Here is a 6000-nt window from a genome sequence, read left to right on the forward strand (position 1 = left end):
TTTCTACACCTTGTGAGCGCTTGCCCCGTGTAAGTTCTTTGTAAAATAGTCTTTTGGGCAAGCGTACATTTGCTATTCGAACAGCGTGGCCAGGCCCCTGGAGCTCTGCTCTCTGTAGTAGAGTTGGAATGCTGGGAAGTTTAGCTCGAGAAAGGAGCCCAGCGTCTGGTCCCTTCTCCTGCCGGTGACCTTCAGAATCTTGCCAAGGCAATTCAAATGGAGCAAGTCAGTTTCCTGGCACGGTGCTGCCAACTGTCAGGTTTCATGGGTATACAACAGTGAGGTCGGTACCATGGCTCTGCGGACCTTCACTCTAATGCTGCTCCTCTCCCACACTTTCCTTCAAAGCCTCCCAAACACCGAATTAGGTCTGACAATATGTGTGTCAATCACCTTATCGTTGTGGACGTTGAAGACTTGTGCATCTCATCACTAACACTGTATCCAGTTTACCTAAATGCATTAAACTTCCTGGATGCACCCTTGAAGCAAACATTAATAGACTATGCCATTGTAAGGAGATGAGACAGATGGGATATGAGAATGACCAAAGCAATGTGTGGTGCAGAGTGCTGGACTGACCATAGACTTATCCTCTCCAAGCTGAATATTCATATTTAATAAAAGTGGCGGCCGTGAGGCAAAAAGACTACTAGAAGAATTAATGTCAACAGATTACAGCTCTTCTCTAAAAGGGAACAGTTTGTTACCAACTTGGAGGATAAGTTGAGCCAACACACAGTTGGCAACAGTAAAGCAGAAAAGCATTGGGCAGCTTTCAGCGACTTGGTGTACAAACCTGCATTTACTCATTTGATTCAGAACACTTGTATTCATCGAGATTGGTTTGATGAAAATGATGGGGAAATTCAGAAGCTGCTAAATGAAAAATGAGACCTCCACAAGGTCCTTTCTCCTGCCGGTGACCTTCAGAATCTGCAGGATAGTCCATCCATATCTAAGATGGTAGCATTCAATCCCATCAAAAGTGAAGTACAATCAAGAGATGCAAGATTCTCGGCTCGGTAAGAAGGCAGAGGAAATTCAGTTTTATGCTGATCGTTACAATCCAAAGCATTTTTACAATGCACTGAAGACTATTTATGGGCCAAAGACTTATGCTACATCTCAGCCACTTAGTGCTGATAGTGCCACATTGATTAGTGATGAGGACATGATCCTAGAGAGATGGGTCAAGCACTTCCATAGCATCCTCAATCAATCTATAATCACTTATTAAATGCTTACTATGTGCCAAGCCTTGTGCTAAGTGTTGGGGACTCTCCTTGCCCTCAGGAAGCTTTTACGGAATGGGGGAGACTTTTCTAAGTGATCTCTTGAGGGGAATTTTATCTACACTGTTTACAATCCAGTGAAACCCAGAAGTCTTGTTGGGGATGGAAGTTTGCTGAAGAGCCCTTCTCCCTCGGGGAGAATTGATTTTCCTCAGCCACACCTGTCTCCACCCGGTGATGCCAATTCAGGCTATGCCTGTTTCTTGAGGTCTCCACCTCTTGTCTCCCTCCTCTCCTTTAGGGGGTAGAGAAAGCCCAAAGGCCCTTGTTCCAAGCAGTTCCTGGGTCAGAAAAGAAGTAGATTAGCTCAGGCTGGTTTCAGTCTGGAGGAGGAGTTCTCAACCTTTTCTGGGTCATGGAACACTTTGCCAGGTTAGTATAAATTAGCTTCAGACCTCTTCTCAGAATATTTTTAAAAATTCATAATAGAAGGAAATATTAAAATTTAGTTAGAGATTAGAGAAAATAAAGCTGTGATTTTTTTTTTCCTATTCACACACAGATCTCTTAGTATTCCTCTATGATGCCTGGATGGAGGAGGAGTGTCTGTGGACCCCAAGTTAAGAACCCCTGGTCTGCAGAGCCCCAGGTTCCACATGACACCTTTAGAAAGATGAAAATACAGATTATTAATAAAATTTATAAAATCTTTGAGCCTTCAGGTAATCCTTTGATTGACAGGCTGAAATGAGGCATTTTAGCCAGTCAGATTTGTTGTATACAATTAATCACTGGCTTTTCCTTCACTTATGTTCTCTATGTCAAAGGTATTAATTTGATCTTATCTAGAAAAGTATCACCTAAAAAAAAAAAAAAACCAGTAAGCAAATTTTAAAAATCAAATGCCTACTTAGTGCTTAACAAGGTCACTTAATTATATATGACAATAAAAACAAAAGAGGAGATATGGAGAGAGTCATTTCAGCCTCATTTCAATGGTTTCTCCAAGTAGTAGAGCTCTCTCACTCTCTGCTGGGTTCTTTTAAAAAATTTTTCAAAATTTGATATATTTTTGAGACGGGATTTATTTTATTATTATTAATGGCTTTATGAAACACGTCGAGGGAGAAAAATCAGAGAAAAGGGGGGAAAAGGGAGGGGGGGAACAGAAAAAAGAAATAAACACAGCATGTGTTGATTTACATTCAATCTCCATAGTTTTTTTTTCTGGATGCAGATGGCACCCTCCTCCATTGGGATCGCCTTGGATCACTGAACCACGGAGAAGGACCACGTCTCTCCCAGGTGATCATCGCCCAGTCTTGCTGTTACTGTGTACAGTGTATTCCTGGTTCTGCTTGTGTCTCTCTGCTGGGTTCTTAACCAGCTGAGTGGTGAGCTAAGGGGAGCGAGTCAAGCTCCCGCAGGTCAGAGTCTGCTTCCTGCAAAGCCTCCTCCCCCTGCTGCTCCCCCTCTGCTCTCTGCCCCACTTGCTGGCCCTCCCTTTCCTTTCCCAACCTGCTGCTGGAGGCCAAAAATGCCGTCCTCCAGGGTGCTCGCGGGTCCTCGCTGCAATGGTTTCTTCTCTTCCTGGTCTTCCATGACCGGGAGCTCCTCACGAGGTGGGTAGTCCAAGCCTTCTCTGAATGCCTGCTCCATCAGTGCCCCTGTCAGCAGAGGAAGCGAGCTTGGGCCGCTGGTGAGCTGGGGGGACCCCGGCCCCAAATCCTAGGGACCGTTCCTTCAGTAGCGTGGTCCTGTGTTTTACCATCCACAGAGCAGGTGCGCACACACACTCACACACACACACACACACTCACACACACACTCACACACACTCACACACACACACTCACACACTCACACACACACACTCTCACACACACACACACTCACTGCTTTGCAAATTAAAGCCCTATCTAGATCCTATTAACATTTTCACTCTGCCAGATGACTTGGGCCTTCTTGAATAAGAATTCCCTCTACACAAAGTAGTCCTGACGCCAAGGGAGCTTCCAGCCTCTTCCCGAAGAGCTCCAAGGAGGACGAACCTGCCGCCTCCTCTGGTGGCCGCTTCTCTTTGGGGACAGCGCTCAGCGCTAAGAAATGTCCCCCACGCTCCAGCCTAGATCGACCACTTTTCAGCTCCTCCGGGCAGAAGACACAAGGAACAGAAAAGGGAGAGATGGAAAATCCAAGGACTTGTCAGCGTTTGGGTATGTCCCAGCCTCTCCCCGTAGCCTACGCCTGGGGGGGATAAATGAGCCTGCACAGTTCTCCTCCGCGGGCTTCTGGCTACGTGAGTCACCGCGGTGTTGAGTCTCCCCTGCCGTGGCCTTTCCCCCTCCTGCACGCTCCTCCCCGGCCGGTGGGACGAGGAGGGTCCGGCTGCAGAATCAGGGGCAGCTTAAGGCTGCGGCGGCTCCTAGGGGCAGCTATCCAGGAGAGAGGCTGGAGCTGGCGGCAGCCTCGTCCGGAAGAGCTCCGGCAACCTTTGTCTCCCCTTTGGTGAGTCCATTTCCCTAGCGGCGATTTGGTTAAAAAAATGAAAGGTTGGTGAGCTCTGGAAGGAACTCTGATTGTGACTCCCCTTACTCTAGACTAGAACACAAGCTAAATGGCTGCAATGAGCCACTTTCCCAATGAAGCAAAAGTGGGATGAGGAGCCAAAAAATGTTAAAAGCAGGCCCGAGGCCCCCCACTGCCGGCGGGAGCCCCCCACTGCCGGCCCGAGGCCCCCACTGCCAGCTGGAGCCCCCCACTGACGGCGGGAGCCCCCCACTGCCGGCGGAGTCTACTCCTTTCTGCCATGCGTCCACCTGGGAAGCAGTGAAATGGAACCCATCTGGAGGAGGGAGGGGCTTCTCATGGGAGGGGGCTGCAGAGCTAGCTCCGAGGGGGCAAGTTCATGTTCACCACTCTCCAGCCAGAGGCGTGGTGCAGCCGCGGAGAGACAAAGCCGCTCCCGGAGTCCTCCCCAACTCTTGTTAATGAAGCTCAGTTGTTTCTTTCATTTTAGAAATCGGTGCTTTTCCACGGCTGGAATTTCCAAACGTGTCTTTTTTAACCTCTGGTTATAAGACTTCGAGAAGCAAAAACAATCGGGCAGACCCCACAAGGCGCCCTTGCCAAGGGCGGAACACATGGCTTCTCCCTGGGGGGCCTCAGGACTTTGGATCTGAGCCAGCCCCCCAGGGGAAGTGCCGGACCCTCCTAGGAACCAGCCGCCTGAGCGGGATCAGGTGAGTGGCCAGTAGCGCCACCTGGTGCCTGCATCTCCCGGTGTTCGGCTCTCGAGTTTCAGACTCTCTGGTTCCCGCGGGTCTTTCAGACTTACAATATTGGATGGACAGAAGGGCAGCAAGGCTGGGGGTTGAGAGCACCTTGTCCAGGGTCCCACAGGAGAGAGGGGGGGCTACAAAACCTCTCTCCGGTATGATCTGAACTCAGGTCTCTGGACCCGCTTAGATCAGAGTCCCTCCTGGGCCTGAGGCATTTCCTTCCTCTGCTTCTGCAGGTGTTCTTCCGAGCCCGCAGGAAGCCCCCAAGGGAAACTTCCTCCTCCCCCTTTGGGCGCCATCATGGAGAGGCAGCTTTTGTGGCACAGCCAGGACCCCCTCCCCGCCTCTCCCCCCAAAGGTGGGGCAAGCAGGGCCCTGTCCCAGGGTTCCTCCAACCCCCGGGTCAGGAGGCCGGGCCTGCTTCCTCCCCACGACTTGGGCAGGTGAGCCCTGCCCTGGGGACCTCCTGGTCCTGCTCCTCCCGAGGATGGCCAAACCCGCTGCCCGGGGCTGCTGGCCCTGCCCCGGGTGGAGCTGCCGACTCCACCCGGAACTTGCAGGGGAGGCCCTGAGGCGGCCCCCACTCCGGGGCCCAGCCTAGCTCCGTGAAAGTGAGTAATGGGTGAGAGCCGGCCACAAGAGGCTGGGAACCGGCTCTCCCAGCTCTGGCTCAGCCCTGTTGGGTGCTCTTGGGAAAGTCCCTCCGCCACAGGGCGGCTCTGCTGCGGGTCCTGTTACCCAGATGCTGCACTCTGAGTTCCCTTTTCTGCTCCAAATCTGAGCCGGTGTGGGCTAGGTCTCCTTCCCCCAGGCTCAAAGTGCGGCTCTGGTCCCACAATTCCCTCTCCAGCTCCTAGGTTTCCTCCGGTGAGTCATCCCTGGAGTGGCCGAGAGACCTGGATTCTAACCCTACCTTGGCACCTTGTAAGCCGGGTACCCTTAAACCAACCTGCTCCCTCCCCCAGCCTCGGTTTCCCCATGTGTCAAATGAGGGCTTGGACTGTTTGGCCCTCAAGGTCTCTTCCAGCTCCCAGTGGGTAAGAGAGCAAGCTCTGCCAGCCCAGCCTCCCTCCAGCCTGGGGAACTCTGGGAAAGGACTTTCTACAGCCCTGAAAGTGGAAGCAATTATCCTTAAGTGAAAGGGCCCTAGGAGATAAGGAGGCTATCCCAGCCTGGTGGGGCCCAGAGCCATCTGAGCAGGCTGAACTCTGAACTGGCTGGCTCCAAACCAGGGCCTGGGGCTCAGGACCCATCAGCCCTGAGCCTGGGCGGGAGAGGGGGTGCCAAGGACCCCCTGTGCCCCGCCCCCAGCAGGCACACACACACACACACACACACACACACACACACACACACACACAAGCACACCTACCAGCTCTAAAGTCAATAAAACCTGTGTTTTTCCTGGCAAAGCCCATGGGGAGCCATGGTCACCGGGTACACAAACATGAGAGGAGAGGCAGGGTGGGGCCTTCCAGAGAGCT

The sequence above is a fragment of the Antechinus flavipes genome, chromosome 2, assembly GCF_016432865.1.
Source record: "Antechinus flavipes isolate AdamAnt ecotype Samford, QLD, Australia chromosome 2, AdamAnt_v2, whole genome shotgun sequence".
NCBI lineage: Eukaryota > Metazoa > Chordata > Mammalia > Dasyuromorphia > Dasyuridae > Antechinus > Antechinus flavipes.